The following is an 11509-nucleotide window of genomic DNA, read 5'->3' as shown; positions in this document are numbered from 1 at the left end:
TTTAAAAAGAGATATGGTGAGTATTTTGCAGATCTCATTTTTTCTCACAAGGTTTTGAAATATAAAAAAAGAATAGAAAAAATATGTTTTTGTTTTTTTTCTTCATTTTCCAAAAACTTGTGGCAACAAATGAGATCTGCAAAATACTTACCATGCTTTTTATCAAATTCCTTTGGGTTTCTACTTTCCAAAAAGGGGTCATTTGGGGGGGGTTAGGTGCTATCCTGGCATGTCAGGGCCTCCGAAACTGTGATAGGTAGTCTGGAAGTGTAATGAGGAAATAAAGCCCTTTAAAAGCCTGAAGGTGCTTATTGGATTTTGGGGTCCTGTACTTGGCTAGACTGCCAAAACGTCTCTTACATGTGGTACCCCCATACTCGGGAGAAGTAGCAGAATGTATTTTGGGGAGTAATTCAACATATACCCATGGCATGTGTGAGCAGTAAATCATTTAAGTGACAATTTTGTGTAAAAAAAAATATATTTTTTTTTGTCATTTTCCAAAAACTTGTGGTAAAAAAATAAATTCTTCTATTGATTCAACATGCCTCTCAGCAAATAGTTTGGGGTGTTTACTTTCCAAAAAGGGGTTGTTTTGGGGGGGGTGGGGGCATTCTATGTCCAGCATTAGAAGTTTATGCCACACATCACTCACTCTTCTAACCACCTGAAGACCAAGCCTTTTCTGACACTTTTTGTTCACATGAAAAAAATCAGTATTTTTTGCTAGGAAATTAATTTAAAACCCCAAACATTATATATTTTTTTTAAAGCAGACACCCTAGTGAATAAAACGGTGGGTACTACAATTTTTGATGGAACATAGTACTCGCGCAGCGATTTTTCAAACGCAAATTTAAAAAAAAATACACTTTTTTTTGTTTTTAATGCACAAAAACACAACATATTGGCCAATTTTTGGTAAAATATAAAAGATAATGGTATGCCGAGTAAATAGATACCACACATGACATGCTTTAAAACTGCGCATGCCCCGTGCAATGGCGACAAACTGCAAACAAATATCCATAGGCAACGGTTTAAAAGCTACCATTTTAGATTTACAGAGGAGGTCTAGTGTTGGAATTACTGCCCTTGATCTGATGTTCACGGCAATACCTCACATGCATGGTGTAACTGCTGTTTACATACAGGCACAGGGTCAAGGCTTGTGCACACAGGTGTGTGTGCATGGGAGGGGCGATTTTTATTTTTTTTTATTATTATTTTTACATTGTACCTTTCATTTTTTTTTTATCACTTTTAATGCCATAACAGGGAATGCAAATATCCCCTATAACTTCAATGGGCATTGTCATATATTCTTTTTTGAGAAATCTGGGGTCTATCAGACTCTGGATATCTCCTCTGCTCTTACATTATTTAATCAAACCAAAATCAGTGTGATCAGATGCTTTCCCAATTTACAAATGGCGCTGTTTATATCCTGCGAAACTGAAGTGATGAAATGCTTGTTGCTTTAACATGAAAGCCGATCGCCGGCTGAAAAAAACGATACCAGGATGATGCCTGCAGCTGTAGGCATCATCCTGGTATAACCATTCAAAGTCCAGTGATGTACCAGTATGTCGCTGGTCCTTGTTGGGTATATATACTATGTTCTTTTTTTTGTATGCAGCCAGTGGACTGAATGAAAAAATGAGAAGAAAAAGTGTGTGGTATGCCCACCATTAGAATATACCGCCCTGCGTCCACCCACTTCTAATGGTGGGCACACATTAGGTCACACTTTGCCACAAGCTCCAGTTCCAAGATTGAACAAATGTCTAAATAGTGGCACGCTTGAATAACAATTGTCCATGTATAAGTGGTACCCCATATGGAAAAAGGATGACACCAAGTCCCAAACTATCTTGCCACTGCTCCGCATGTAGTCTGAGCATCCAGGGTGCTCCACGTGACTATCTTTTCCCTCATAAATGGAAAACTTATAAGTATAGCTTGTTGCCCTCTCACGGGTCTTCTACATCTTGACCCCATATCTGGTACGCTTGCAGGAGAGAAATTGTTTGAATGCAAGGAGGCCAGAAAAATTAATCAGGGACTCATCAACACAGATGTTTTGCTGGGGAGTATAGACATCTGCAAATTTTTGGTTAAGGTGATTTGCGAAGGGCTGAATTTTGTGGAGCCGGTCAAATTCAGGGTCACCCCGAGGATGACAGAGTGTATTGTCATTGAAATGCATAAAACACATTATACTCTCATATCTATGCCTGGCCATGGCAGCAGAGAACACGGCATATGATGAATCGGGTCTGCGGACCAATACAAATGCAATTCATTTCTTTTAGTAATGCCCATGTTGAGGGTTAGGCCCAAAACAAATGTAATTTCGAAAACCGTAATGAGTTTCCATGCGAATGGTCTGGTAAGGTTTGAATTTGGGTTGGCGGCTATAAATTGTTGTGCAAATAAATTGCTTTGATCCACAATCAACGCATACAGATATTCTTTGAAAAGCAGCTCCAAAAATCAAGGAGGTATGTGAAAGAGCAAGATGTACTAGACCGCTGGTACTCGCCAGTTCATCAAAAGGTAGCACGGCACTAGCACTGGCACTCTGCTGCATATCATCAAAATTTATCGGCACGTGCTAACAGAGATCAGGCCTGATTCAGCGAACACTGCGGTTTTGTGTGCAATGTATCAAGTGACAGTGACCTACTGACACTGCACTAGCTGGGGGAGAAGGGGGGGGGTAAGCTTAGGGGCTAAATGCAGGTGCTGGCAGGTGCCAGGGCTGATCCCGCTAACGCTGCATTCTTGGGGACGCTATACTAATGTGAACGCTGGTATAGTGCTTATCTGATCAAAGATATTGATCCGTTCAGACACTATACTAGCAATGGAGGTTTATTGTGTATGAGCGTGTTCCTGGCAATCAAGGGGGTAAATGTGATGACTGGTGAACTGATGCTATCTGGGAGGGGCGTGAAACCACGGGAGCGAGAATCACGTATATATATATATATATATATATATATATACAAACACATATACAGTTGCAAGAAAAAGTATGTGAACCCCTTGGGATTATGTGGAGTTTTGCATGAATTGGGCATAAAATGTGCTCTGAATGTCATCTAAGTCACAACAATAGAAGAACACAGTCTGCTGAACATAATACTACACAAACATTAGATGTTGCCATGGTTTAATTGCACATAACATGTAAACATTCACAGTGCAGGGAGGAAAAAGTATGTGAGGCCCAACTTAATGACTTCTCCCAGAGCTAATTGGAGCCAGGAGTAAGCCAACCTTGACACCAATCAGTGTGATGATATTGGATGTGTTGCTGACAGCTGTCCTGCCCTTAAAAAACACACACCTGTTTTGGGTTTACTGGTTTCAAGAAGCACTGTCTGATGTGAACCATGCCTCGCAGAAAAGAGCTCTCAGAAGACCTACGATCAAGAATTGTTGACTTGCATGAAGCTGGAAAGGGTTACAAAAGTATCTCCAAAAGCCTTGATGTTCATGTGTCCACGGTAGGACAGACTGTCTACAAATGGAGAAAGTTTAGCACTGTTGGTACTCTCCCTAGGCGTGGTCGTCCTGAAAAAATGACTGCAAGAGCACAGCGCAGAATGCTGCATGAGGTAAAGAAGAATCCCAGAGTGTCAGCTAAAGACCTACACAAATCTCTGGCACATGCTAACATTTTTGTTGACACATCTACAATAAGGAAAACATTAAAAAAGAATGGAGTACATGGGAGGACACCACGGAGGAAGCCATTGCTGTCCAAAAAGAATATTGCAGCATGTTTGAAGTTTTCAAAAGAGCACCTGGATGTTCCACAGCACTACTGGCAAAATATACTGTGGACAGATGAAACCAAGATTGAGTTGTTTGGGAAGAACACACAACACTCCACATGTGTGGAGAAAAAAAGGCACAGCACACAAACATCAATACCTCATCCCCACTGTAAAACATGGCGGAGGGAGCATAATGGTTTGGGGCTGCTTTGCTGCCTCAGGGCCTGGACGGATTGTTGTCATTGATGGGAAAATGAATTTCAGAGTTTATCAAGACATTTTGCAGGAAAACGTACGGCCATCTGTCCGCCAACTGAAGCTTCGCAGAAGATGGGTGATGCAACAGGACAATGACCCAAAGCATACAAGTAATTCAACAAAACAATGGCTGCAACAGCACAGAATACGCCTTGTGGAGTGGCCCAGTCAGAGTCCTGACCTCAACCCGATTGAAATTCTGTGGCATGACCTTAAGAGAGCGATTCACACCAGACATCCCAAGAATATTGCTACACTGAAACAGTTTTGTGAAGAGGAGTGGTCCAAAATTACTCCAGATCGTTGTGCAGGTCTGATCTGCAACTACAGGAAACGTTTGATTGAGGTTATTGCTGCCAAAGGAGGGTCAACCAGTTATTAAGTCCAAAGGTTCACATACTTTTTCCTCCCTGCACTGTGAATGTTTACATGTTATGTGCAATTAAACCATGGCAACATCTAATGTTTGTGTAGTATTATGTTCAGCAGACTGTGTTCTTCTATTGTTGTGACTTAGATGACGTTCAGAGCACATTTTATGCCCAATTCATGCAAAACTCCATGTAATTCCAAGGGGTTCACATACTTTTTCTTGCAACTGTACAGTTGTGGCCAAAATTATTCAACCCCCAATGCTGTAAAGGGGTTTAGGGACTATAGTGTACATTTGGAATTGTATTCAGAATCAAATCCTACAAGGACGTTGTAACTACCCAAATGCAACTAAAATGACATCAATTGTTTATGTAATACAGTAGTAAATGGTTCTTATGTGGTTTCTTCATTGCCACAATTATTCAACCCCTTAAAGACTACCACTCTGAAGAACAGAGGTTCATACAGGTGCTTTCCATCAGGTATTGAAAACACCTGTGGATGTCACCGAGCAGCAATCAAGCATAATAAGCACCAATTAGGCAGCTTTAAAATGACTGTGATACTCAGCTCCTTCTAGACATTTACTGGTGTGGTTACAAACATGGTGAAGGCAAGAGAATGGTCCAGGAAGACAAGAGAAGAGGTGATTTCTCTTCACAGGAAGGGCAATGGCTATAAGAAGATTGCAAAGATGTTAAACATACCAAGAGACACCTTAGGAAGCATCATTCGCAAATTCAAGGCAAAGGGCACTGTTGAAACGCTACCTGGTCGTGGCAGAAAGAAGATGCTGACTTCGACTGCTGTGCGCTACCTGAAGCGTAGAGTGGAGAGAAGTCCCCGTGTGACTGCTGAGGAACTGAGAAAAGATTTGTCAGATGTGGGTACAGAAGTTTCAGCCCAGACAATAAGACGCACACTGCGTAATGAAGGCCTCCGTGCCAGAACTCCCAGGCGTACCCCCTTGCTGTCTCCAAAGAATAAGAAGAGTCGACTGCAGTATGCCAAAAGCCATGTGGACAAACCACAAAAGTTGTGGGATAGTGTTCTGTGGACTGATGAAACAAAATTAGAACTGTTTGGGCCCATGGATCAACGCTATGTTTGGAGGAGGAAGAACAAGGCCTATGATGAAAAGAACACCTTGCCTACTGTGAAGCATGGTGGAGGGTCAATCATGCTTTGGGGCTGTTTTGCTTCTGCAGGTACAGGGAAGCTTCAGCGTGTGCAAGGTACCATGAATTCTCTTCAGTACCAGGAGATATTGGATGGAAACGTGATGCAGTCCGTCACACACCTGAGGCTTGGGAGACGTTGGACCTTTCAACAGGACAATGATCCCAAGCATACCTCCAAGTCCACTAGAGCATGGTTGCAGAGGAAAGGCTGGAACATTTTGGAGTGGCCATCGCAGTCACCAGACTTAAATCCGATTGAGAACCTCTGGTGGGACTTAAAGAAAGCAGTTGCAGTGCGCAAGCCTAAGAATGTGACTGAACTGGAGGCCTTTGCCCATGAAGAATGGGCGAAGATACCCGTAGATCGCTGCAAGACACTTGTGTCAAGCTATGCTTCACGTTTAAAAGCTGTTATAACTGTAAAAGGATGCTGTACTAAGTACTAAGATTGAATGTCACTTGGGGGTTGAATAAAACTGATAATGCTGTGAGCACAGAAAAGACATTTGTGGTTATTTCATTATAACTGTTATGTTATATTTGTCTGACCTACAAGTGCCTCTTTAATGTAAATGTAAGCAAGATGACTGAATGATCAAAAGCAATGTCAAACTGGCCAAAACACTCAATTTCAGTGGGGGTTGAATAATTTTGGCCACAACTGTATATATATATGTGATTTTGCGCACTCATGCCGCCCTTTGGTAGTATTTCTGCTATGGGGCGGTCAGGAAGCGGTTACAGAAGCGGTTTGTGTTACGTCGCTGCGTTACTTTAACTGACAATTGCGTGGTCATGCAACACTGCACCCAAATTAAATTTACATCCTTTTTTTCCCCACAAATTGAGCTTTCTTTCGGTGGTATTTGATCGCCTGTGCGTTTATTATTTTTTGCGCTATAAAAAAAAGGCTGACAATTTTGAACAATATTTTTTAACAATATTTTGGACTTTTTGATACAAAACATGTCCAGTAAAAAAAATTTAAAAATCTAATTTAGTCATAAATTTTTGCCAAAATGTATTCTGCGACATGTCTTTACTAAAAAAAATCCCAATACGTGTAAATTAATTGGTTTACGTGAAAGTTATAGCGTCTACAAATGGCGGGAAAGATACTGGGATTTTTTTTTTTATTATACTAATAATGGCAGCAATCAGCGACTTATGGCAGTGATCAGCGATTTATGACAGTGATCGGCGACTTATGGCGGGACTGCGGCGGACATTTTGACACTGGGGGGAACTGACTTGGGGTCACTGACATCCCCAGTGACACCAATACAGTGATCAGTGCAAAAAAAAAAAACACTGACACCGTACTAATGGCACTGGGGATGAAGGGGTTAACATTTTTAAGGTAATGAAAGGGTTAACTGTGTGAGGGGAGTGTTTTACTAGGGGGCGGGGGTGTGTACTTCACGGGAACACACTGATGCGGAGAGATAAATTCTGTCAGTTCAGAGCACGCTGAACCTGAGAGAAGAGAGCAGACTTGCAGTGTAAACACTGCAGCCATGCTCTCTGTCAGTGATTGCCGGTAATTGGTGGGACCCGGCGGGTAATGACCAGCCGGGACCCGGTGATGGACACCCACTGCCGCGATCGGCGGGATGGGTAGGACGGGCACGTGCCTCGCGCGCCCCCTACCTGTTTTGCAGAGCAATGTTAAAAAACGGTGCTCTGCGCACAGGTGCCACCCTGCCGCAGTAAAAACACTGTGGCTGGTCGCCAACCAGTTAACAACCCGCTATTCACTGCTAAATGCCAACATAAAAACACTAAATATTTGATTATCAATAATAATAAAGTGTTTTTTATCCACAGTTTTCTGTTGTTTTTTTAAGCTCCTAGTGTGCATGGAGCCTTAACCCTTTTGCTGCCAGGTCTGTATGGAGTACAGCACTGCTTGCAGCTGGCCAGGTCCTTACAACTTATGGACCTGACATTTCTCCTTCTGCCATATAGTAAGCTCATGGTCAGTGACCATGAGTTTATAGCAAAACTGTTTAGCAGATTCTGCTGAACAAACAAACAGCTCCGATTAGTGGCTAATAAGCCAATGATCAGAGCTTTGCACCTAAAAATTGACCACCACAACCCGTCCCCCCCTGCTGATAACTACCAATACCGGCGCCAGTGCATCTCCAGCCTTGTGTCTCCTCTTGATTCTCTTCACCCCCCGCTTCTGCTGTTTTGTGCCTTTCCCTTTCCTACATTCACCCCTGCGGCACCGAATCCAGCCCCCCCCCTCGCAACCTCCCTGTAGCAACTCTGCAGCTGTTGGCGTACTCCAAAAGCCCCCACTGGCTTCAGGTGCAGGGCATCCATAGAGGCTTTGCACCTGTTAATTCCGACCCTCGAAATGGCCCCCCTCCTCACCCGATCTGTCCCCCGTTCTGCTGCTGGCTGGCATTCCCTCCTCCCCCTCTGACTGGCTGCAGCTGTTGCTGGGGCGCACAGGAGAGCTGTCATCAGGATGGAGATAGTGGGGAGGGGGGAAGTTGGTAAGCATGAATGCCCATTCATTAATGGAGCATAGTAAACAGTGTTTACTATACTGCAGTTTTCATGTGCAGCGCACCTCAGGCTGAAGAAAAAGCAACTGGCTTCAGTCCTTTTCTCTGTCTCAAAAAAGAGACATCAGGGGGTCTGTTTAGCGACCTGATATCTCATGCAACCCCCCCCCCCTAAAAAAAACTAAATTACAAACTATAAAAAAATAACATTGTAAACAAAAAAAAAATCCATAAAATAAATAAAAAAAACATACTAAGGCCTTCCTCACACAGGGTATACTACATCGCATGCCCCTGCAAGGCCATGTTTAATTGCACAGGGATGCACAGGTGCATCTCTGTGCAGGCTGTCCCATTGATGTCATATGGGATGTAGCAACTACGCAAACACAGCCAAACTGCATTCAGGGTCATGCACTCATACCCCCACTCACACGAATGTCTGATTGGGAGTAGCAACTGTGCCTGTGCAGCCACTGCATCCTAATTTACATAAATAGGACTGCCTTCACAGGGATGCATGGAACACTTGTGCATCTCCGTGCGGGTAAACATAGCCCTCCACGGGCATACACTGTAATCCCCATGTGCACAACGTCTTAGTAGCAATTTTGCAGGAATTTTGCAAGTTATGTTGTGTTTGTGTGCACTAATATTGGTTCCAGTGTATTTTTAGTGAAAAGAGCGATTTGATGAACATTTGAGGGGCCTACAAATCAGTAGCACAAATTTTAATTCTACAGGTCTTGTGCTTTCAGAAAATGTATGGTTTGGGGGGTCTTTTACAAATTGTGAAGGCTGTAAGTGAAAAATGGTGCCTGCCAGATTTTTAGAGTAATTGTTTTTATTTACAGTTTTGTGCACCTTCCGTTTTCACCATTTCACAAAAATATGCAATTTAAAACATACAAATATTTTTTATTTATTAACTCTATACAGTTTTAACTTTAACTAGGAATTTAGCAGGCATTTTGTAAATTTTGCCATGTATGTATCCACTAATAAGGGTTTTAGTGAATTTTCAGTGAAATTATTGTTTTGATAAACATTTGCTTAGATATCACAGGGCCTAAAAAAAAAGTCAGTATCACCTTCCTTTTATTCTACTGGTTGTATGCTTTCAAACTCACAAACTTTGAAAGCTGTAAGGGAAACAAAAAAGCAATGCACAAATTGCAAAAATGGCCTGGCCACTTGAGTTTTAAAGTGGAGCACAGGGCCTGGAATGGTTAAACAATATTTTTGAGTAAGACCTTTAGCTCTATTATACGCTAATTTGCCAAACTTTTCAGGGTTCTGTCTAACAACTTTTTTTTTAACCACATGCCGCCCAGCCACCACATATAAATGGTGGCAGGGCGGCGCTCGTAGGCAAAAGCACGTTTTAAAACGTGTGCCTACAAAACAGGTAGGGGGCGCGCGCCTCGCCCTACCTGTCCCGCGGGTGTCAACAGCGGGTCTCCGCCGCCGGGTCACGGCCGGTTCTTACCGGCCATTTTCCCGCGATGAGCAGTGAACACTGACACAGAGCAGGGCTGCATTGTTTACACACAGCCTGCTCTGTGACAGTTCGCCGCCAAGCTGAAGAGGGAGAGAACAGTTTCTCTCCCTCGATCAGCTCCCCCCTCCCTCCCCCCTGTCCAGTACACACCCCCGCCCCCTAGTAAAACACTCCCCTTACACTGCAAATTCTAAAAATGTTAACCCCTTCCTACCCAGTGACATTAGTACAGTTTCAGTGGTTTTTTTTCACTGATCACTGTATTGGTGTCACTGGGGATGTCAGTGACCCCAAGTCAGCTCCCCCCCAGTGTCAAAATGTCCGCTGCAGTCCCGCAGTCCCGCCATAAGTCGCTGGTCGCCGTCATATGTCGCTGATTGCCGCCATATGTCGCTGATCGGCGCCATTATTAGTATAAATAAAAATTAAAAATCCCAGTATCTTTCCCGCCATTTGTAAACTTTCACGTAAACCAATTAATTTACACGTATTGGGTTTTTTTTTTAGCAAAGACATGTCGCGGAATGCATTTTGGCAGAAATTTATGACTAAATTTGATTTTTGCATTTTTTTTTTTACTGGACGTTTTATAGCAAAAAGTCCAAAATATTGTTTTTTTTTCCTCAAAATTGTCAGCCTTTTTTTATAGCGCAAAAAATAAAAACCGCACAGGCGATCAATTACCACCGAAAGAAAGCTCAATTTGTGGGGAAAAAAATGATGTAAATTTCATTTATGTACCTTATTGCATGACCGCGCAATTGTCCGTTAGCAGAAAAATGGCGTAAATTGCAGTATTTATACCATAGATTGTAGACGCTATAACTTCCACACAAAGCAATCAATATACACTTATTGGGATTTTTTTTACCAAAAACATGTAGCAGAATACATTTTGGCCTAAATTTATAACCAACTTTGAGTTTACTATATATTTTTTATAGCTGAAAGTAAAAAATATTGTTTTTCTTCAAAATTTTTGGCCTTTTTTTGTTTATAGCGTGAAAAATAAAAAGCGCACAGGTGATCAAATACCACCGAAAGAAAGCTCTATTTGTGTGAAAAAAAGGACGTAAATTTCATTTGGGCCTGGTCATTAAGGGGAGTAAATCCTCAGGAGGGCAAGTGGTTAATTATTTAAACCACTTTTGTAAATACTGAGTTTTCTGTATAATTTCGTCTGATTCTTTTAAATCATCTGAAAGATATGAGGCAATCAGGAAATGGTTAAAAAGGGTATTTACTCAAGGGATAAAACTTTAACTCTACACTTTACAATATCTGGTTAGACCACAGCTTGAGTATGCTGACCAGTTCTGGTCACCAGTCCCCAAGTAATCCACATAGAAGAAAAATATCTTTGAATTATATATTAAAAATATTCTTCCCAGGGGCGCGTGCACAGAGGCTGAAGATGGTGGTCGCACACTAATCCCACTCTGCTTCACCACTCTATTCCAGCTCCTCCGGAGCTCACAATAGCTAATTTCTGCAGAGGAGCATCAGTACCAGACTCAGCATCGTTTGCAGATCCCCATGGGTAAAATCGGGCATCAGAAGTACCCTCTATCACCCGCCAAGCAGTTGCAGCCTACACATATGGATAAGTACAGTATATATATATATATACACACACATATATATATATATATATATACACATATACACACACATATATATATATATATATATACATACATACATACTCATACACACACATATATACACACACACGTATGTATTTATATATACATACATACACACACACACACACACAGTGCTCAGCATAAATGAGTACACCCCTTTTGAAAAGTAAGGTTTTTATCAATATCGCAATGAACACAAGAACAGCTTCCAAAATTTTGACAAAATTGAGTTTTATAGAAC

Source organism: Staurois parvus, unplaced genomic scaffold (genome assembly GCF_062004578.1).
Source record: "Staurois parvus isolate SC_StPar_1 unplaced genomic scaffold, SC_StPar_1.0 ptg000594l, whole genome shotgun sequence".
In the NCBI taxonomy this organism is placed as follows: Eukaryota; Metazoa; Chordata; class Amphibia; order Anura; family Ranidae; genus Staurois; species Staurois parvus.
The sequence above is the reverse complement of the archived record's forward strand: the minus strand, read 5'-3'. Positions refer to the sequence as shown.